A 23,345-nucleotide genomic window follows, 5' to 3' on the forward strand; every position below is an offset into this window, starting at 1 on the left:
TAATAGCACAGGTCTGAAATACTTTTAACCGAAAAGAAAATGTGTTAGGCATCTCCTTTTCAGAGTCATTAAACAGTTAGTGAATACCATTCTTAAAGATTTCATATTTCTATATTAATACATTTTTGAAAATAAAACAATTTATCATGTTCCTGTATAGGATTTTGTATGCTTATTTTTCACTTAATGAAATGTCCTGGGTACATTGTTATCTCAATAAATTCATGTGAGCATCATAATAACTTAATGACACACTTAATAACTTTTTCCATTCAAAATAGTGCCTTGATTACAACTTTCTCTTGCTCCTCTTTATTTCTTGTCTGTCGTCAAATAATAGTCTTCCCACTCCTTTCATGTCATGGTTTACATTCCATATATTAGGGAAAACATACAATATTTGCCTTTCTGAAATGTATATTTTTATTTAACTTGATCACCTTCAGTTTCATCATTTTTGCAAAAATGTGATTTGGTTCTCTTAATGGCCAAATAATATACCATTGTACATATACACCACAATTTATTATTATTATTATTATTATTATTATTATCATTATTATTATTGTTATTACTATTATTGTTCTTTTCTTTGAAAATGGAAATAGAAAACATAACAAAACAGAACAAAGCAGATCAGAAGAAAACAATGTAAGTGACATAGATTTCAATGCAAGAGAGTAGGAGATCTACCATGGCTAGCATGTCTCTTGTTTCATTATAAATTGTTGTCCAGATCTTCAATCACAGTGAATTCATACAAAATAATGTAGTATAAAACGTATAGAAAAAGAGTAATCTAGGCATTACAGGCCTTCAAAACCAGACAACAGAAAATCAACAATAACTACCATAATGTCTCTTGTTCTCTTCAAAATAGAGCTGTCCATCCCTTCACCTATGTTGAAATTCAATAACAGAAAACAGACTAAAAGCACTCTGAACAAAGAACAAAAGCTTTACTGGATTTCACAGCATGATGGTATGGTGTCAACAGTGGATTTCATCATGTCTATTTTTCTGCAGTATCTGTTCATACTTTCTTGCATAATATAATTGATTCTCTTAAACAGTTTAGGAGAAATTCTAGACATCTATCAGCCTCTAGATGTACAACTATCCTTTCTGTGTTAGCAGGAAAAACAAAACAAAACAAATTATAAGAAAATAAAGACACAAAAATGCAATTAAATGACGATAGCTAAGTGCCCAAAACAATGATGATATAGGCCTGCACATCAAAGTGACAGGAGCATAATCAGGGTTGTTACTTTGTATTGTGATCTTCACAAGAGTTCCTCAGATCACCAGACCCAAACATGCCTAATTGTTCCATTCCTATTAATGTTAACTGTTTTGTTCAAAGGACTACTAGAATTTTTATCACAATCATCTTAGCTATCCTATGTGTTTATACAAATTTAGATATTTTTTACTTTACCTTCACATTTCTTTTTCCTCCTTTTCTCTGAGATACTCTTTTTTCTCCTTAAAACAGATACTTTCTCCATCGCTGTATTTATTGAGGATTTTGTATCTTTTATACTCCAATCATCTCTTACACTAGGGAGATACTACAGTATTTACACATGAGAGTTTGATTTGTTTCATGTGAGTATTGTGTCAAATATCTCAATGTGATCATTCTTTATAGCTGGGTAGTACTCCTTGTATAAATGTACCACATATTTTTTTTTTTATCCATTCCTCAGTTGATTGGCATTTAGGTTGTTTCCAAGATCTGGCTAACACAGATTGTGCTGCTATAAACATGGGTGCACACATATCAGTGCGACCTGATGTTTTCACTTCTTCTGGAAAGGTGCCCAGAAGTGGAATATTTGGGTAAAATGGGACTTCTAACCACAGCTTTTAGGAGAACCTCTAGACTGAAACCCATAATGGGTGTACCACGTTCCTGCACCTTTTACCCACAGACTCTCCAGGATTTGTTGTTTGTAGTTTTCTTGATCCTGGCCATTGTTTCTGGAGTGATATGCAACCTCAATGTGGTTTGAATGTGCATTAGTCTAACAAAAATGATGATGAACATTTTTTCATGTATTTATTTGCCATTTGTATTTCTTTATCAGACAACTGTGTATTCATCTCAGATGCCCATTTTTGGATTGGGTATTTGAATATCAGGGGACTGAAATTTTAAAATTCTTTATATGTCCTGGACTGATGTTCTTTGAGAGACAGTTGACTAAGATTTTTTCAAAGTAATGAGTTTCCTCTTTACTCTGCTGAACATTTCTTTCAACATGCAAAACTTTTTAATAAGACAAGAATCCAGTTATTGATTCTGGGAAGCATCTGGTGCAGTTTGATTTTTGTTCATGAATTATTTATGTACCCTACTACTTAACTCTTCAAGATTTCTACCTACTTTGTCTTCCAGCAAACTCAGTTTTATTTTTTGTTTTAATATTTAGATATGTTTTCCATTTTGACTTTAGTACATGGTAATAGGCATGGGTCTACCTTTATTCTGTTTCTCAGTATTTCATTGAGAAATTTTTGCATGTATGTTCATTAGGAAGGTTGACCTGTAGTTCTCTTTTTTTTGGTGGTCTTTCTGTGGTTTTGGTTTTAGAGTAATACTCGCTTCCACAAATGAGTTAGGGAGAATCGCTTCCCTTTCAAGTTCAGTGAAGAGTTTGAGGAATGTTGGCATTAAGTTTCCTTTCAATTTTTGGTGGAATTCTGCAGTGGGCTTTTCTAGGCTTTTCTTTGCTAGTAAAAAATTTTTGTTTATTTATTTAAAATTTATTTGAAGAGAAAATTAAAGAACCAATCAAAGGTTAAAAATAATACAGGATTTCAGAAAAAAAAAACTAAACATTAAACACTAGTTGATAAATTACAGTTCATTGTCTTAGAAATAGTTGTTTAAGTTACAAAATTAAAACATACAAAGTAGACATTCAAAAAGTCAGACTGCAAACAGTTCTGCCCAATGATCCAAGAAAAACTTAGTAATATGGTTATCAATCCTACACACTTAACCATACCTGCAGTTATATCATTTAGAGCATTTTCTTTTCCTGTCTGCTTTACAGTAGCAATTACACATTTGGGGTTTTATTATTGCTACATTTTTAAATACATTTCACACTAGAGACACAATGTGATTTTTATAAATATGATTTTTATTTATTCACTTATAAGGATAGAGGCAAGTTGTCTCCATTTACCTATGAATGTCTCGAGACATCCTTTTTAATAGCTGATTAGTATGAATACCACATCTTTTTCATCCACTATGTGTTTGATGGGCATTTTGGTTGTTACCAAGATTTAGCTATTACAAATTGTGCTGCTATGAACAATGGTGTACATATATCACTGTGCTGTGAACTTTTCATTTTTTTCTGGGAAAATACTCAGGCTTGGAGTAGCTAGATTGAATGGAACTTCCAATTCTAGTCGTCTGAGAAATCTCCATACGGATTTCCACAGTGACTACACCAATCTACATGCCCACCTACAGTGGAGCAGTGTTCATTTTTCCCCACATCCTAGCCAACGTTTGTTATCAGTTGCTTTGTGGATGGCAGCTATTCTTTATGGAGTGTGATGAGATCTCAGAGCTGTTTTAATGTGCATGTCTTGAATGACCAGTGATAGTGAACATTTCTGCATGTATTTATGTGCCACTTGTGTATCTTCATTTGAGAACTGTGTGTTCATCTCAGAAGCCCATTTTTAGAGGGGCTTTGAATTTAGAGCCTTAATATAATTCTTTATATGTTCTGGATATAAGTCATTTGTCTGAGGAGTTGCTGGGTAAAATTCTTCCCCATTCTGTGGGTTTTCTTTGCACCCTGTTGGTAATTTCTTTCAAAGTGCAGCAACTTTTCAATAATATGAGATCCCAGTTGTTGATTTTTTGAAGTATTTCCTATGTAGGTTTATTTTGTTCATGAATACTCTGCTTATCCCTATGTCTCCAAGACTTCTACCTGTCTTGTCTTCCAGTAGATTTCTTATTTCTGTTTTAGTATTTAGATAGTTTATCCATTTTGACTTTAGTTTTATGCATGATGATAAGCATGTGTCTAGTTTCAGTCTTTGGCATGTGGAGAGCCAATTTTTTCAAGGACACTCATTAAAGAGGCTGTCCTTTCAGTGAGCATGCTTAGTACCTTGGTCAAACATCAAATGGCTGAGGGTTTTGCTAGTTGTGTTTGCATCTTCTAATCTGTTCTACTGATCCTCAGGTTTATTTCTTTGCCAGTACTATGATAATATTTTCATTGTGGCGTTGTAGTATAGATTCAAGTCAGCAATTTAGATGCCTCCTGCCTTGCCTTTGTTGTCCAGAATTGCCATTGCTATTCTAGATTTCTTATATTATGAAATGAATTTTAGGAGTGTTTTATCTAGATCTATGAAGTATGTTTATGGTATTTTGATTGGGATTGCAATAAATCTGTATCATAGTTAAGGGAGTAAGGCATTTTCACAATGTTGGTTCTTCCTAAGGCCAAGGAATTTCTTCCATTTTCTATTACACTTTTCCATCTCCTGTTTAAGAGTAGTAATAATTTTCAGCACTAAGGTCTTTCACATTTTCACTTGTGACTCCTAAGTATTCCATTTTTTAGATGCTATTGTGAAAGGTAATATTTTCATAGTTTATCTCTGAGTTTTTTTTGTGTGTGGAAAAATGCTATTGATTTTTTTGCATTGTCTTTGTATCCATCCATATTACTAAAATAATTTATTACCTCTAGTAGTCTTTTAATGGAGTTCTTTGGGTCTTCTATGTAGAGTATCATGTTTTCTTCAAATAGTGATAATTTAACTTCTTCACTTCCTGTCTTTATTCCTTTTAGTTTCTCTCTCTTGTCTGATTGTTGTGGCTAGTATTTCCATGACTATATAGAATAGGAGTGCTGAAAATGGACATCCTTGTCTTGTTCCTGTTTTTAGAGTAAAAGCTTTCAGTTTTTGTCCATTTAGAAAAATGTTGGCTGATGGTTTGTCATAGATGTCCTTTTTCAGATTGAGGTAGAGACCATCTCTTCTGAGTTTTTTTTTTTTTATCATGAACAAGTGTTGGATTTTATTGAAAGCTTTTTCTGCATCTATAGAGATAATCATTTAATTTTTGCTTTTGGCTCTGTTGATGTGGTGTATTACATTAATTGACTTGCATATGTTAAACCATCCCTGCATTCTTGGGATAAACCCCACTTCGTCATAATGTATAATCTTCTTGATAATTTGCTGCCTTCTATTTGCACTGTATTTTACTGAGAATCTTTGCATCAACGTTCATTAGTGAGACTGGACTATAGTTCTTTTTGGTTAAGTTTTTCTCTGGTTTTAGTATCAGAGTAATACTTGCCTCCCAGAATTAGGTAGGGAGCATTGCTTCCCTTTCAGTTTCATTAACGCATTTGAGGATTTTTAGCCTTAAATCTTCTCTAAATTTCTTGTAGAATTCAGCCATGAGTCAATCAGGACAGAGACTTTTTTGTTGGTATGTTTTTAAACACATTTTAAAATTCTAAAGCTGATATTGGGTTATTGAAATCTTTCTGATCGAGATTTTGTAGTTCATATGTTCCTTGAAATCATCCATTTCCTCTGTATTGTCCATCCTTTATGAGTAAAGATTTTCAAATTAGGTATTCATGATCTTTTGAATTGAAGACCTGAAGGCCTCTAATTCAGAGACAAAGTTAACCTACTGGTGAAAACTGATGAGGTCCTCTTTTTGGTTACTGAGTCTCTCTTTAAACCAGCAAGGCTAATCCAATGAAGTCCAAGGTTCTGGGAGGAGGAAGTGCAGCTGAAGATCAACAGCCACATTAAGTTGTTCTTCTGTCTCCAATGGTCTAAATAGGTTGTATCTTATTGGATTTTATTATGTACAATAGTATAAGCAAAAACCTTTTAAAGACGAGGAGATTATACAGAAACCATTGTTCATTTTCTGTTAGTCAATTCTAAAGACTCTGTAATGCTGTCATTCTCTTAAATGGTTTTACAATTTTTTGATACACTTAATGCTACAGTATACGAAGTTGTACTCAAGGATTTCAAGGAAAGAGTCAATATGGTAACTACTTTTGGGTCGGGATTATCTGGTGGTGAAACACTATTCTGCTTAAATGGTTATTTTTTGATCTGCGCTGTTTCACTGTTATGCCTTCTTTTATCTCAATCTCCACTGAATTATTTACTTTTTTATTTTTATCCATTTAATTAAAGGGAAAAAATAGCAGGATATATTATAGTAACCCACTTTGACTTTCTATTATCTCGATTTGAAGCCCTGTACTACTCTCACCATCTTGTTTTTGACTGATGTTCCCCTATTCTGTTTTGCTGGATAGTATCAGGTTCGAAAGTTTAGGCATCAGCTGTGAAGATAATGAGATTCATTATAACGCCCATTCTCATTGACTTTTATCTACTTTTGAAGACCTACAATGTCTCCAGTGTTTTGGTGGTGTTGGTTTTGTTCTTTACTGTTTTGTTCAATTGTATTATAACTAATGATATAGGCAATTCTATTAGAGATAGCGGGATGCATTATGGTAACCATTGATGATCACCTTGTATTATGATTTACATTATCTATTATGTCCACCCTTTTGACTTGACCAATTCTGTTCTGTTATGCCACGTTTGCTTTTACTCTCTTCCAAAAAGCAATAAGAACCGTGGGAGCAATGAAACCCAAAATGTGTAATAGTCATTGTACAAAAGAGAGGAAAAGAAAGTGCTCTAAACTATATAACTGCATGTATATTTAATTGTATAAGATAGAAAATGATATCACAGAGTTTTATTGGATCATTGAACAGAACTGTTTGCAGTATCATTGTTGGAATGTCCACTCTACAAGCTTTAGTTTTGTGACTTGAACAATTATTTCTATGATGGCAATATGTAATCCATTAACTAGTGATTACCTAATGTTCATTTTTTTTTCTGTAAATCTGTATAACTTGTACCCTTTCACTGAATTTTTTTCTTTTCTCCTTAAATAAAATTAAAAATTAAAAAGATCAGAAGTGGGAGTGTTCTCGAATGTGGGAGGACATGCACAGAGGTGACCACTGTTCGAGGTGTAGATCCAGGATCTGAGGGTGGGAGGACAGGCACAGAAGTGGTCTCATTCTAGGTGGAGGTCTGAGTTTCCAGGGAATCAGGGCAGGTGCAGAAGTGACTGCCCTCTAAGGCGGACGTCCAAGGTCTGAGGTGGAGGTCTGGGGTCCAAGGTGGAGGTCCATGGTCCGAGGTGGTGATCTGGGATCCAAGGATGGGAGAGCAGGGGCAGAAGCCTCTGCTCTCAGAGGTTCAAGTCCACTGTCCAATTGCTGGCTTTTATTCTCACTGCTGCTTTGGAATTTTCCACACCACTGGTTCTGCCTGCCCATCATTTGCACCCCAGAGAGAGTCTTGCTGTATCGGGAAAAAAGGAAGAAGAGGTAAACATGTGCCCTGAGACCTTCTTGTCAAAATGGTTAGATAATCCAAAAACTCAACAATAGGAGAAGAGAAATATAGATGATGATACATTCATGCAATAATGCCCTCTCTGGTCACTAAATTGGTTTTTTAGAAGGCTCTTTAAAGGCCTGGATAAATTTGTAGCCTTTCATGTTAGGAGGAATATGTACACTGCAATACTATGTGTATAAGTTGATATTAAGGGTGTGTGTGTGTGTGTGTGTGTGTGTGTGTGTGTGCGTGTGTGTGTGTTGGGTGAAAGGGAAATATGTACAAGAATTTGTGTCTCATTTTCACCTTTTCATTATTTAAGATTTCTATAATGAGAATGCATTCACTTCAGAAGAAAAAAAAGGAAGGGCGTCATCTTTTATAATTGACAAATACTATGGACCACTGTGACAGAGCAATGTTAGAAGCTTAGAAAAAATCATTTCCTTTTTTTCTAAGGGACACAGGTGAACTACATGTCTACACTGTCCACCTTCTCTCAGGCAGGTGCAGCCCTACCTAGCCTCCTTTGAGGTTAGATATGTTGTGAGACTTATGTAGAAAATGCATGCGAGTAAAAAAGATGCAGGTACCTTCCAGACCTGAACCATTGCATTCTCCCATGCCTGATCCTACAGACTCACCTCAAACAACAAGCCCTGTATCAGATTAATTGGGAAACTTGGAATCCATCTTTTGGGGAATGGAGCCTGCATTCCTTAAGGGTTACTGTGTAATTTATTGTGTAAAGCAGGATAATTGAGAGTGCAAGGGGAAATCTCCTCATCAAAAACACTCATTTTACACTGTGGGGTAATACTTTAAACAAGTGGGTTAAATTTTATCTGTAAACATTTATCTCTGACAGAACACAGCAGTATATTACCATGTATCATCTTACTTAATGCATTTTTTGACAAAGTATTTTTAAGAACTTTAATAATTATAATGTTAGGAATATAGGATAAATTCAAAGATAAATAAGAGACATGTCAGCCTTAATTCCACCTTGCAACTCACCACGGTGAACAGAGATACACCTATCTCTTATTATTGCATGTATTATCTTGTTGGGTACATACATGTAGAGTACTTTGAATATTTCCCTCCTCCACTTATTCCCCTTCCCCTTGACTATATTCTTCTTTAATCATCTCTCCTCTACTTTTATGTCATCTTATTTATTTTCCACATTTAAGAGAAGACATGTATGTTTGTCATTCTGACTCTGACTTATTTTCCTTAACACGATGATCTCCAGTTTCAGGAAATCATTTCTCATGACATTGTGCCTCAGTGATACTCCAGTGTATATATATGCCACATTGTTTTTATCCATTAATCAGCATATGAGGGCCAAGGCTATTTCTGTGGCTTACCTTTTGTGAATTGCACTGAAATAAGCCTAGGTGCACAAGTAACTCTAGAGTATGCTCAATCTATATTATCTCTACGGTATATTATACTTTTCTTTTTGGATGAGCTACAATATGTATTTCCATGGTGATAGTGCAAATTTACATTCTTACACAGTGCTTACAAGCATTTATTGTTTCATTATTATTGACTGGAGTAAAATGGACTCTTAACGTAGTTTTGTGTTATTTCTTTCATGTCTAACGATATTGAAACCAATTTTGGTGCTTCTTCATCATTTGTATGTACTTTTTGGGGAAGTATCCATTCTGTACACAATTACCAACTGGGCTTTTTGTTTTGTTTGGTTTTGCATTATTTTTTTGAGATGGGGATCCTGCTATCTAGCTCAGGCTAGCTTTGAACTCACTATGTAGCCTACACTGGCCTCAGACTCCCAGCAATACTTTTGCCTAAAGTTTCTGAGTGCTTAGATTACAGACATGAACCACCACACCCAGTTTGATTCTTTCTTGGTATCAACTTTTATGAAGTTTTGTACATTTGACTATCAACCCTCTGCTAGAATAGTAGCTCACCAAAATTTTCTCCCAAGTTTTGATGAATGTTACTCTTCACTCTGTAGATTCCTTTGTGAACAAAAATCAATGCAATCCTCTTTGGCAATTTTTGCTACTGTTGCCTAAGATATTCAACTCTTGGAAGAGGGGATATTTTTGATGTTGCAATCACTTGATGAAGCATAACTATCATGAGATTTTTTTTGTTTGTTTCATATGTGCAGGAGTAGAGCTATTTGAGTGATAGGGGATCCTAAATAAAATCATGCAGTCACAAGTGTCTCACATCTGAAGTGCACCAGCTTGGAGGTTTGTGGGTTGAAATTTAGCCTTGTTGGGCTGCCTCTCATCCCCTCCATACCTCTGAACCCAGTCTCCAGGGGCCACACATGGGCTACCTCTGGCTATGAGCACTATCTGCCTTCTTCAGTATCACACAATTCTGGAACCATAAATATCACACATGTGGCACTGTAATGCACAACCAAGACAGAATACAGAGAATTTAATGTTTTTCAAAGTAAGATTTCTAGTGGATTCCCATATAAGCCTATTTGGGTAAATTGACTTGCGATGGTGGAAGGAGAGAAGTTAGAGATATTTAGAGGAAATTTCTTACTCCTGAGTGTTTTCCAAAGGTGACACCAGAGCCTATTATATACCTGCTACAAAAAGACAAATCAGAAGAGTGTTTGTTGATAGAGGGGAGGGATAAGTGATCCTTCCTGCCCAGCTTCTCTGGGGTGACTCAAAGGATGCAATAATCCATGCCTGCCAGGAGGGGGACTCTGGACTCCAAAACCAGGCCACACTGAAAGACCTGAGATGGCCTTGACTTCACAAGAGGTGATGCCTGAGTCTTGGAGAATGCTGGATTGGAACATGGTGCAGCCAGGCCTATCCAGGTGAAGTGGAGAGTTGCAAGTTTTCTGGAACTGACTGATAGCAGTGACTCCACATAGAGTTGGAAACTCTTCAGGGAGCTGGAAAGGAAAGGAGCTGGTGGCCAGAGGCACTCAGGTAGAGAGAGGGGCTGGTGTGGAAAAGCCAGGCAGTGAAGTCAGAGGTGGACTGAACTTTCTCCTGGATCAGGGCAGGGCACGAAGTGGGACCTGGTCCTCGTGAGAGCCATCTCAGCCTCCTAAGCAGTAGACAGCACTGAAAGGGGAGAATCCTGTCCCACTGGGGAGAAGGACTGAAACAGGAAAGTGAGTGCCCAGGCTCCTGCATCTCTAGGATTATCCCTCTCCACTGCCCTGATCTATTCTCTGCCAAATTGTTGGGCATCTCATGAAGGTTCTTGGCTTAGAGATGGCTAGAGATTCCTAAAGCACAGAGATTTACATTTGAAAGGTGAAGTACAAGTTTGTGGGACCCTGTGAAAAATGACACCTCCTAATGCTGAGATACACTACTGTGTGTCCAGCAAGCAACATTGGAGTGCTGAGCATTAAACATTATGGGTGGGAGCAATCCATGAGGAATAGTATGGAATGAAGGTAAGGAAGGAGGGAGGCATGGGGAGAAAAGAGGAAGCCACAGTAGGAATGGCCAGCAGTGCAGCTTCATGCTAATTGGGTATCAAGGAATAAATATGACTTTAGGGACAGTCATTCTTCAGATCAATCTATTGTCACTGTGCAGTGGCCTCGGCCCATGGGAGTATTATGGCTCAGTAAAGATGATGAGGCACAGAGGAGGCCCATCTTGTGCCTGCTATTAGAACTGCTCCATGGTTTTCTTTATACAAGGCAGGAAGTGGGAGACCTTCATGAAGTCTCCTGGGGGATTCCCAGCCTTTTTCCATAGGAGAAAAACCTTGGATCATGTCCTCACAGATGAGGGGACCCCAGAGTCCTCCGGTGGACAGAGAAGGAAAGCATGGAATACATCTCCTCCTGTTGCTGCTCTTTGAACCTCACCACAGTTGATGACCTCTGTCAGGGGGCTGTGAGCATGCAATCAGGGAAGGGTATGTCTGGCTGCCTCCTTCAGACCAGAGGCTCTAACCTCACCCTGACTTTACTTTCCAGTATTAACCTACCTGAACCTTTCTGCGCAATCCTTGAGATACTCAAGTGATTACACTGAATTCAGTTTACTGCTATTTCCCCACCCTCTACTCCTATCTATGAAGGGGATGAATTAAACAATGCATTGCTGTAGAGGACCGGCCTTCAAACTTTGGACTCAGAGCATAAGATATGGACGCTGTCATCTCCCCCACCAAGTTTCTGTTTCCCTGGGTTCTGTGTTTATAGGCAGTGGAAATTTTACCTTGAAACTAGTCTTTGTTTTCCCTGGGTCTGCCACACAAATTTCAGTGAGAGTAGAGTAGGCATGGATGGAAGATTGGCATTTTTGTTTGTCTTATAATGATAGCTCCACCTCTTGCAGTGTGCTTGCTAGGGGACCCAATGGGGTGATTTTTCTCCAGCCTGCCACCAGGCATGTGTCTCCTGAATTATCCTGGCTCACGGCCTCAAGCAGGCTGAGGGGCTGCACAGCTTTAGTCTGCTTGGCCTTTCTCTCCACCTGATGGTGAACAAGCATGATCGTCTAAATTAGCCTCTAGCTTAGACCCTATACCTTCTGGACCTACATTCTGTGATCGACATGAGGGCAAGGAGGAAAAGAGCAGGGACCCACGGGGAGCAACATCCCTGTAAGAGAAGAGCGAGAGCAGCAGAAAGTTTTCCCTCACTTGCAACAGCATGATGTCATTGGAGAAGGTTCTAGTAGTTTGTTCTAGGTATGTAATGGCTCTCTTCACACGGACTAGCTGCTAGGTCTTATTTGTTTCTGGATGTTGTGGGCCCCCAGAATGACACTTATTGAGCTGCACACAGAAGAGCACGGATTTAGGTTGTGAAACCACAGAGGACCTATTCAGAGCAGGCTTACACCTGCTTTGCTTGGCAGTGTGATTGCTATGTCTTGTCACCTATGTCACTTGTTCTGAACACTCACTGTCTGATTCCAAAACTTACCTCTTTTATTTCTAAGCCTTTCATTTTCCAAGTCTTCTTTCCTTCTTTAAGGCATTTGGGTAGGGAAACTTTTTCTTGCTCTGAGCTAAAGCTTTCAGTCCTTTTAAATTTATTTTTATTTTTGAAACAGTAGCTCACCAACTAGTTAACTTGCCAAGAATAGGCAGAAACATTTGTTTTTTTACTTTTATTCCTACATGTTTGCAACACACAAGGATTACATCCAATGTAAGAGATTAGTACAGGTGTATAACACAATTAGTTTGTTCTTTCTTTCTTTCGTTTTTTCTATTTTGTCTTTCTTTTTTTTTTTTTGTTTTTTTTTTTTTTGTTTTTTTTTTTTTTTTTTTTTTTTTGTTACTGGGGATCGAACTCAAAACCACCTGCTTGTAAGGCAGGTCCTTATGCCACTGAGCTAAATCCCCAACCCCCACACATTCAGTTTCTTTATTTTCTCCTCTTCCTTCATCTCCCTTTTATCTTTCCAGCCTCAGAATCATTTATTTATCTTACAATGCTTGATATAGTTAATTATCATACATTCAATTACTGTGCTGAAACTTTTGATCTTGTTTCCTTTCCTGCTTTCTGATGAGCTCTTATGGGTTTGTGAAAGCCAGGCATTCCTAAGACTGCAGTTCCTGTAGAAGACAGAAGTCCCCATTGGTTTTTGGCAAATGTGGGCTAGTTGTCCCTCGTCAACTTCCCTTGCAGTGGGCAGCTGTCAGTACAAATTTCTTTCACACCAGGACACCACCACATCTCTTCATCTTCTGTCCATTTAGAATCTGGACAAAGGCCATATAGAGATGGGAATGGCGCTTTGCCTCATAATCCCCGATGATCTCCGCTTAAAGAAAAACTGAAGATGGGGTGGCTGGCAGCAGTGTGGTCAAGAGAGAAGACTGGGGAAAGTGAGGGTTGAGGGTGGGATCTGGGGTGCTCTATACCCTACAGGGGGTACTCATTTTATGTGTGCAGGCTGCATGCCTTGGAGCTAGAGGTTTTCTAAATCTGAAATGTTCTGAGAAAGTCAGGGTAGTGCTGGTCTTCTACTTCCTACCTTGGACACATGCCTGGAATTGGGATGACTGACTGAACAGTTTCAGAAGACACTGGGCAGCTGCCTGCATTCCTGTTTTCTCACTGCATGTTACAAGTCTGTTTGAACGTCTGTTAATTTCTGGATTGGTGGCACTTTCTAACAATCTTCCTATATGATTATGAGGTTTGATTCTCCAATACCTTATGATGTAGGCCTAACACATTCTATGTTCTCAAGAGTTGTTTTAGGGTATATATCTGATGTCTAATCAACATTTCATCAGTGCTTAATGGGACAGTGCGTTGTGGTGGCATAGAGGGCCATAAAATTTTAGGAGGAGGGAGTAGTCCCCAAGGCAGGGTCCACAAGAGAAGCCAGCAAGGCAGAGGTAGAAAAGATCATTAGAGTGAAGCTGCAAAGGCCTAAGGTGGAGCCAGGGTAATGGAAAAGTATATACAGTCATCATAACATCTCTGAGTCTAGCTGCACCCTGAGATTCTCTTCATGGCTGGGACTGGGGTGGTTGGGCACTGGAAAGTGCAACTGGGTCTGTGACACCCACCCCCCACTGGTTGTTGGTCTAAGCTGCCCTGTTCTGGTTTTGAGTAACAGGATTTAAATACTTACTTTTGTTGCTTCACATTCACTGCTTTATGTATTCTTGATTTTTGTTTTTTAATGTTTTTCTGACAACTCATTTCTGGATAATACAGGAAATTCTGTGGAGAGGCTAACATGTACTAAACCATTTGAGAACACCCTCGTTTTGAAACCCTCAGAAGTGTCCAGCCTGCTTTGGATTTGTGAGTCTGGGTTTGAAACTGGATCTGTCATTAGAAAACTCCTGGTTGAGACCAAGGAGAAAGTTCTAGACCGAAGCTAACAAAAAATCAGTAGTGAAGATTTTGTGGGATGAGCTCAGACCTCTGGAATAAGGATGGCCACTCACCTTGCAGCCTCTAGGGCAGCCGAAATGTCCACAGGAGTAAAAGTGGTGTCATTTTCCCTGGAAGGCTGCCAGGTCAGAGCAGATAGAGCCCCTGCAGCACCTTGAATGAGCCACAAGCCCTGTGACCTTGCTGATATCTTAGATATGTGCTCCTCTGGTTTCAGTGGGTGTCATCCTTCTAGGGAGAGTTATGAATGTTATCTGAATTGGTTTAGGTGAATACCACACTGTCACCTCTAACAGCTCTGTGGCTGAGTCACAAGGCACAGCAAGAAGAAAGCTCAAGAGGTAGGGGTAGTTGAGCATGTGGTGCATGCAGCTAGTAGAAGGGCAGAGACCTCAGAACATGCCTAGTGCCTGAACTGTACTAAGCATGGCTCTTTTGCACAGCTCTTGTGTCATTTCTCATTCGGTGAAGATTGTGAACAACTACTTAGCAGGCTAGAGCCAAGGAGAAAAGGTAGATGGGTCCTTCCCTCAAAGGCTGATATATGTCTAAAGTGGACTTAAAAATCTGTCCTTAGAGAACAAGGTGGCAAACTTGCTGGTGAAGCTGGCTTGGAATATGGGATAAAGTCCAGACTTCTTCTAAGCACATGAGAAAATGGACAGTATGTTATTCTGTTGAATAGTAAGAGTTTCCTATTTTGCCACAATCATAGCCTCAGATTTTTAAAATGATTAGAATACTTTCTTTAAATATGAATAATGTCTTAGTTACATATTACTTGTTGTGGAGACAAAATACCTGAAGCCAAAGTTGGGAAAGGAAAGATTTATTTTTTACAGTTTTTGGAGGTTTCAGTCCACACTCAGTTGGCTCCAAGGCAGGTGGGCATGGATGGGCTGCAGTTCATGGTGGCTGCAAACAGCAAGCAGGAACCTGCAAAGAGACCAAGGGTCACTTTCTACCTGCCATTACATAACATCCTGTCTCCACCCCTCTATGGGTGGAGCAATGACACCAACAATCAAAGCACTAGACAATGAACCATCAAAAATGCACAGTGCAAACTCATGAGGCCTGGGGGCCACAGACATAAATCTTGTCAAATAGTCTGGATTTTTTCTTAAGAAAAAAAGTTTGGGAATCAAAATTCACTGAATCATAATAAATCATTGTTCACTCTGTTGCAATGAGTAATGTATTTGCTTAGATGTTCATTATTTAGCATTTCATAATCCCAGAAAATACTCTTCCAAATGCCCACCTCTGAACGCAAGAGCTTTTGGGTAGACATTCTTGATCTAAGGCCATTTCATCAGCAGTAGTTCTCACTTCTTGGCTTGTGAATACATACCTCCCATCTGTATCTATCATCACGTCTCTGTGTGTCTTTATGTTTCAATATCCCTTTTTTTTCAGGGGATGCCAGTCAACTGGAGCTTAGTCCTGCTTGAAACTCTCTGAGGATATGTGTGGAATGAATGTTGGCACTTAGGTTTTGCAGTTCAGGAGAGTAGATCATTCCACTGCTGATTCTCATTGGGAATTGTTCAGTGTTGTCTGTGAATCTATTAACTGTTCCTCTTTTTAGGGCTGAGGCTGCTCTCTTGCTGGTCTCTGCTGGAGAAAATTCCTATGGCTTGAGGTAATTTGTTCAGTCACAAAAGTGAAGAGATTCTTGTGTTTCTGAAAATCTAAGGTGCATCATAGGTGTCTGCAGTGTTGAGTTCTAAGGGAAATAACCTCTACTGAAATCAATGTCTTTGGTGACCCTTTTAATCCAAGTCAGTCTTGTTTGGATCAGGTAAACTTTGTTTAATCAACTCAGTCAAGACTTCTTTTGTTTGTGTGGTCACTGCCCTGACCCATCACTCCTTCCTGAGTGCTTGCCTTTTTCAGTACTTCAACCTCCTTAAAGATTGAACCTTTTGCTCACTGACACTGAAGAAAGTTAAAGGCAAATTTCTCTTAAAGCTTTCTTTCTTTTTGTTTCTTTATTTCATAAATTATATTCTCAAAAGTACATATGACTTATTTGTTATTTTATTGGCGTTATGATCCTCATTCATTTGATTTAGGGATTGTGCATCCATCTAAGCTGGGTGCCTTTGTTTCTAGTCAGGATTAGATACTGTGCTGGAAATAGCACCCCGAGGTCACCTTTTTGAGTTGCAAGCAAGTATGTGTGGTAGTTAGGGCATAACACTTAGGCAAGCTCACTCTGCATCTCTGAAGATAGCAAGCAGGCACAGGTAGCACCATACAGTGCTTCATACTGGGTTGAATCAGGGGATCTGACTGAGGCCATGGTTGAGATCATAGGGTCAATGGTACATAGATATCAAGATCATAGGGTTTGGAATAATTATCTCTAGGAGGTAGAGAATGGTCCTGGGCTCTAGGCTAGAGAACACATTAAGTAATTTAACAAAATTACCTATAGTTGAGGGAAGAGGGAGCTGAGAACTTTCTGACAGTCGCCCTGAAGGCAGATGCTTTGGAGATAGCTGGCTGCCTGGGAGCTCTCTTTCCAGGGAGTTTACTGAGCAGAGTTAGAAAAATACCTTGGTTGGGAGATTCAAAACTTTTCCTTGTCTGGTTGTCAGATGGTCCTGAGGGTCTGATGGAGACCTTGTCTCCTGGCTGAAAGACAGCTGAATCAAATAGTAGGAGGTCAGGGCCCATCTCTGGTTTGTGGGGCTAACTGGTTGTGTGATAGTAGGTTAAATTAGGTTTTTATATTTTGATTGATCACAAAAGACCTATGACACTTACTATGCTCATCCATGCTAGCCACAAAAGGTATTCCTATAAATAAATACAATGAAAATGTGCATATTAGTTTTGTGTATTTTTTGAAATGCGTATTTTTTTCTCTTCTCATTCTGTTCCTAGGTTCTATACCAAAAGCAGAGTTTTTCTTATGCTTGTGCCTCATCAGTTTGTTTTTGGTGCCAGATGCAGAGCTGTGTGCTGACTGGCAATCTGTTTTCCTTGTTTATATACGGACCACAGAGTTTGTTCAGAGCCAAGGTATGAAGGAACATTTCTTTGAGGACCATGATTACAGAGATAGATAATTTTCCCAGCCTTAAAGAGTACAGTGATGAGGAAGAGAGACATGTTGACTCATTACTGAAACCAACACATTTTCTGCAGCAAAGCCCAGATTGCCTAAGTCCTCTGAGAAGCTGTGACTCTTCGGCTACCTGAAGAAGCCAGTGTAGCACACTGTGATCTACTCATGCTGACCACTATACCTTGAGATAAGATGTTTTCAGTTTGTGCAAACTTCCCTAATTATGTCCACTATTGGATGTGGCCAGGCTTCACTAGTAACATGGATTAAATTTGACACCAGCCCAGGAGTAGTAATGGATCCAGGAGACTGCTCCACCATTTCATATCCAAGTTTGTGCAGCAAGGCATATGTGTTAGATCATAACCTCCTTGCTTATGCTGTCTGTCCGTCTCCTCATCTTCCACCTGTCCCTGCTGAGCTCTGACTTGTTCATTTTAGACACCTAAGCTGCTGTTTTTAGGTCCGCTCTGATAATGGGCATGAAACCTGTGGCATGTGGCAGTATTTGTGGCAAGTACACTTCAAGTAAATATTATCTTCAGAGCAAGACTAGTTTGGTGTTTGTGGCTTTCAAGCCCAGATATAAACCAACAATCTCACACAAGGAAAGTGGCATATAAAATGAGAGAACACACAGAAATTACATAACAGGCTGCTTTTCTGTGTATCTACTGCCTAACACACAGTATTTACCTGAAAATAATCCATGTATTAGTGGAAGAGAGAATGATCCTTTCTAGTCCTGTTGTAGATGTGGTCACTCTCACTTAAGTGGTCATTACAGGCTGGATAATCAATCATGGAGTTCTAAGTCAGACACCGTGCTGTTAGCAATGACCAAAAAGGACAGGCTGAAAGGAATCAGGATGCTGAGTGTCCTCTCAGAGGGTGGGCTCTGAGCTCAGGAGCAAGACTTGCCTTTCTGAGAAATGACAGTGCCCTCCCTAGTGGAATGCTCTGGCCTAGTTTTCTTTGGATATGTCCTGCCAATTTTGTCCCCTATGGGTAGGGTAGAAAATAAGCCAGTATCCAAAGGGACCTAGGAAGAATAATATAGAAATAAGTCTGCTTGGAATCTTATAGAACCATTGAGATTGTGGACAGTGAAAGGTGGAAGAACAGTATCACAGACAAGACCAAGACTGAAGCTTCTGCCTGAGCCCAAGTGTCCCTGGCTGCAAGAGGATGTACGGCTAGGAGAGGAGAGTGTGCTCTATGCTTTGGACCTATATGGAACATGCTGTCATTGGCACTTAAACTCTGTCCAGGAATCCTATGCTAGCGTTTCTCCAAAGGACTAGAGTTCAGTGTGCTAAGGAGTTACCTGATTTTCCATTTTATATTGCTGCACTATTCATAATAGTCTTGTGTCATCTTGTGTCTATCAATGATTGAATAAAGAAAATGTGATATGTTTATTTTAGTATATATCGTACTATATATATATATATATATATATATATATATATATATATTCAGCCAAACCGAATAAAAAAGTGATCTTGTCATTTGCAACAGCCTGGATATATTAGGGGTCTATTATGTCAAGGGAAAGTACCCAGGCACAGAAGAACAAATATACGTTGTTATTTTATGGAAAATTGAAAACCATTGTACTTGTAGATATAGTGTATAATAGTAGTTATCAAAGGCTAGGGATTTAGGAGCTTTTGGAGATGTTGATCAGAGGGTCCTAAGATTTAGCCAGATTTTTGATATCTGTTGTACAGCACACTGATCATACTTAGTAGTGTGTATACATCACACTGATATCCAATTGTAATGTATGTTTCAGAGTTGCTAAAAGCAAATTTCAGATGCTCTGAGTATAAAGTATCATAATTATTAAACTGTTGGTTATGTTGATGAGCCTTACTTAATCATCCCAAATTGTATATAGATATATAATAACATCTCTTAGAACATCATAAATAGCTTCAAGAAAAGAATCGTTGAAATAATATTTGAGTATCATTTGATTGAGTAAATCCTGGCATGGAAAAATAGTACTTGGTGAAAGCAATGGGAATTTATATGGATTCGTTTCTTACTGTGCGTTGAGGATATACCACCTAATTTAGATATGTTATATAAAACTCCAGTGTGGGAGATACCTATTATTAACTACATGTGTAGATAATAGAGGATGGGAAAACTTAGATAGTATGTTAAGGGAAATGGAGGTAACAGTTCACATCTATGTCAAAATGCAAACTTCCATTCCTTTTCCTTGCAGATAATAAAAGCCACAAATTGGTAGATCTCAACTCAGTTGTCCTAGCAAGGTAACCTGGTGAAGTCAGGATACCTCTGTGATGGCCTTACCTTGACTTTCATCCACTGTCACTAAGGGTCAACTCAACGAATCCTATCTTCCCTTAGATATCAGGATCAATCATCCACCTATCATCATGGCCCACTTAAGCAGATGACAGCAGCCTTGTTATTGAGGAAGTAAGACCAATAGGCGAGCAAAGTTCAAGATTGTGGAGATGGAGCCAAAACATGGACTGAGAGTTACAAGACCAGGGCTGCTGGTAGGCTGATGGTTAGGGAACCTGCCTCAGTCCAAGCTCTCTCCTAACTTCTGCATTACTTTTGGTCATCACTATCTTTTCCTGGGACTCTGTTTCTTTCTCTTCTTTTAGAGTAGGATTGGGACTAATCTACAGTAATCCTTTTCAAAGGAGTTTTAAACTACAAACCCATTTCCCCAAAATAAATAGAACCCAGAAGTATTCATGTATATGACTGGGAAACATTTTAAATATTATTTTTTGGTTTTTTGCTTTGTGGATTTTCATTTCTTTTTTCCTGAGGAAGGAGCCAGATCTTCAGTAGGTGTTAGGTGCAGGAATTTTGATTTTCAGACTCAAGTCAGAAGCTGATTTTCCCTTGTAAAGCTACACAAGACAATTATGAGACTGTGATGCAGCATACTTTGTAAACAGATGGGAGAAGACATGCCTTTGGGAATTACATGATCTCAGAGTGATATTTAACTCTGTGCCACAAAAGAATGTAGTATTTTGTGTATTTGAGACATAGAGACCTTAAGATTGATTCGAATTCTGCCAGGCATTGTGGAGTATTAGTGACCTGACCCTGCAGTTCCAGGTGCAGGAAATGTTCAGCAAGGTAAACAAAGCACCCACAGGGAAAAATGTCATGCACTTTGTGTTCTCTAAGCTATGAACTTCTCAACAAAGAGAAGCTTGGATAACATTAGATATAATGGATGTTTCAGTAACATTCATGATGACTTAAATATTACAGATATCTCCCCATTTTCTTCTGTCGTGGCCTCCCAGACTCAAGTTTGATTCTTCAGAGGAGGGCACTGTAGTGCTGATAGGGATTATGGTTCTCAGCAGTGGACTGGATATGTTTGTTTCCTGTAATTGGATTTTTTATGAAAACATGTATATCTGTTTCTTTTCAAACAAATGAAAATAAGCCTGCCTCATTATCTTATCACTTATGGGCCCTCTTTTGAATCATTTAGCAACTTCCTATCTGAAAAGTGTGTGACTAAGGTCATTTTTAAATTTCATACAATTTTGAAGTATCATGTGATAAAGTTGATAGAAACTGTAAGAAGAAATATAAATAAGATGTTTTATTTCACAGAATTTCCACACAGGACTCATGTGGGAATCTGGAGGATGGAGGGGGAGTTAATTTGGAAAGTCTATGACCATTCCAGCTTCATTGGGATCTATGATTATGTTCATCATAGAACCTAAGACCTGGCACTATTTTTTGGTTTTTAGCTAGGAGTGAGCTCAGTACCTTGTGATTGCCTGGCAAGTGCCTTGGCAGATGAGATAATCCCCAGCATCTGGCCTAGCACTTTTTATGCATTAATTCACACTCAGGAGGAGATTATATTTGTAAAGCCAGGAAAACTTATTGGGATTCTAATAAATAAATTTCAGTCTACCAAGTCCAGTGAAACTCTTGCCATGAATAAAGATTTAAACCAGTATCTGTAGTTGTGGGCAACCAAGGGGCTCCTAAGTCCAGTCAGAACAATAGCTAAGCAGAAAAAAGGCCACTACCCAGTTCTGAACCAAGGTTTCATTAACTTGTGAAGAGAGACAGGTTTTGGTCCTGGATTGGGACATTTGAAGAGGTTACCAAATTAGATCAGTGTGGCCTCGTAAGGAGAGTAGTCGGTAAACAGTGACAACTCTCGGAGGGATAAAAAGGGCAGCCAGGTGGCTGTAAGCTAAAGTAAGCCTTGGCCTTAGAGGAGAATGGAGAAGGAAACAAATTTCAGGTGAAGGTGAGGGGTCAGTCAGGTTACCCTGCACTCCATGTATATCCCTAAAGCTATGGGAGAGAAATGTCCTACTCTGGAATACCCTTCCTCTACTGAGCCTGATGGGGTCCACTTGTGACCTTAGTGGTGCCTGGCTGAACTCCAGGACCCATGAAATCATACCCTTTCCTTCTACATGTGACACAAAATAATTCACATGTTCCCCTGGAGCCCTAGAAAGAAAGATGCCCACTTTTTCTTCAGTTGGTGCTTAACAATAGCCCTTGCAAAAAGAGAGGCTGTGGAGAAACTAAAGTGTATAAGGAGGAGCTTGCTAACAGTTTTGAGAGGGGATTTGCAAAGCTATTGAGTGGAGAAAGAGTGGAGGAGGCAGAAATCATCAGAACTGTGTCCCTGTCCTGCTTACCACAGAGTTGGTCCCCATGAACCAAAGTAAGTGAGCAAACAAGAAACTAGCCTTTCACTGAGATGAAACATTTATTTAGTTGCTGGCATCTGCTCTAGAGTGATTCTAGATCCAGCTCCAGGTAAGATGGTTGCTGATAGAGGGGATTTACTTTGCTGTGAGCAGTCAGCTCTGTTTCATGGTTTTCTTTATCCAGCGAAGAAACCATGAGATTTTGGTAAAAATACGTGGTGTTTTTCCATTTTTTGGTCAATAGGAGACAATGCCCTGTGCCACATTATTACACATAGGGTGCCTCTGGAGTCACCCTGTAAATAGAGAGTGAGTCTGTGAACCATGGCACCACTTCACTTCTCACTTCCATTATCCCAAACTGTCTCATGCAGTACTGATTGTAAGGTGTGCTTGTGAGAGATTAGAGGGAACTATAGGCTCTTAGTGGCTGAGCTCTGACTATGGACATTTTCACTCTTGGAGCCAGCCTTTGTCTTCATCCCCAGGTCTGGACCTCACCCCTGTAGAGTTGTGAGGACCATTCATTACTGGCCAGGGAGGCTGATGACCAGGTATGACAATGAGCACAGATGATGAGCTCATTGACTAAGAGGGCTGCTGTCTCAGAGGAGGTTATAATTTCTGCAAACCATGGAAAGAGTTTTCTCATGCCTGTGCCATGAGCTCAGGCCATGTGTTGCAAACTGAAGCTTCCAGTGGGGTTTCCTTCACCAGAGGGCCCTTAGTGAAGTGGTAGCGGCTTTAGTACCTCCCAGCTCAGGCAGCTCCCCTGTTCTTTTTGCTGGGATAAACATAACAGCCTATGGGGTGAAGGAATCCATGATGCTTGGGTCTCCTGGTACTAGATCTGTCCCAAACACTCTTTCTCCCAAACCCAATTGTGACAGATGCCTTGTCTTAACTTAAAAGAAGTATTTTTAATCTTTGGGTCTCCCACACAAATCTCTGTAGCATGATCATACTTTGCACAGCTCTCCTCACACTTCTCAGCATTCTGCACTACTATCTCTACTCCCTGCAGTTTTCTTGAAGGTGTTCCCTCTGGATCCAATTTTCCCCACCCAACCACCTGGCACTGGGTACCTGACTTTACCTGGGTCATCTCCTTGGGCAGCCTGAGGAGCTGCACAGCTTTAGTCAGCTTGGCCTTTTTCTCTAGCTGGTCGAAAATAAGTAAGGAAGTCCAGTTCAGTGTATGCTCCTGGGTATGCACAGTGTGATG

At 39.3% G+C, this 23,345-nt stretch overlaps 1 protein-coding gene and 1 long non-coding RNA gene across 2 annotated transcripts in view; both read right to left on the minus strand.

Annotated features, from left to right (window-relative positions):
* Positions 1–23,345, minus strand: part of LOC100734223 (granzyme B-like) — a 166,224-nt gene that overhangs the window by 18,260 nt on the left and 124,619 nt on the right. The window lies entirely within an intron of this gene.
* Positions 7,038–23,345, minus strand: part of LOC111755426 (uncharacterized) — a 57,199-nt gene continuing 40,891 nt past the window's right edge. The window contains exon 3 of the long non-coding RNA XR_010046619.1: positions 7,038–7,428. This is a non-coding gene — a long non-coding RNA (uncharacterized LOC111755426). The remainder of the gene's footprint in view (positions 7,429–23,345) is intronic.

This window comes from Cavia porcellus, unplaced genomic scaffold (assembly GCF_034190915.1).
Source record: "Cavia porcellus strain 051 isolate PalLab524CR breed Dunkin Hartley unplaced genomic scaffold, mCavPor4.1 scaffold_1, whole genome shotgun sequence".
Taxonomy (NCBI): Eukaryota; Metazoa; Chordata; class Mammalia; order Rodentia; family Caviidae; genus Cavia; species Cavia porcellus.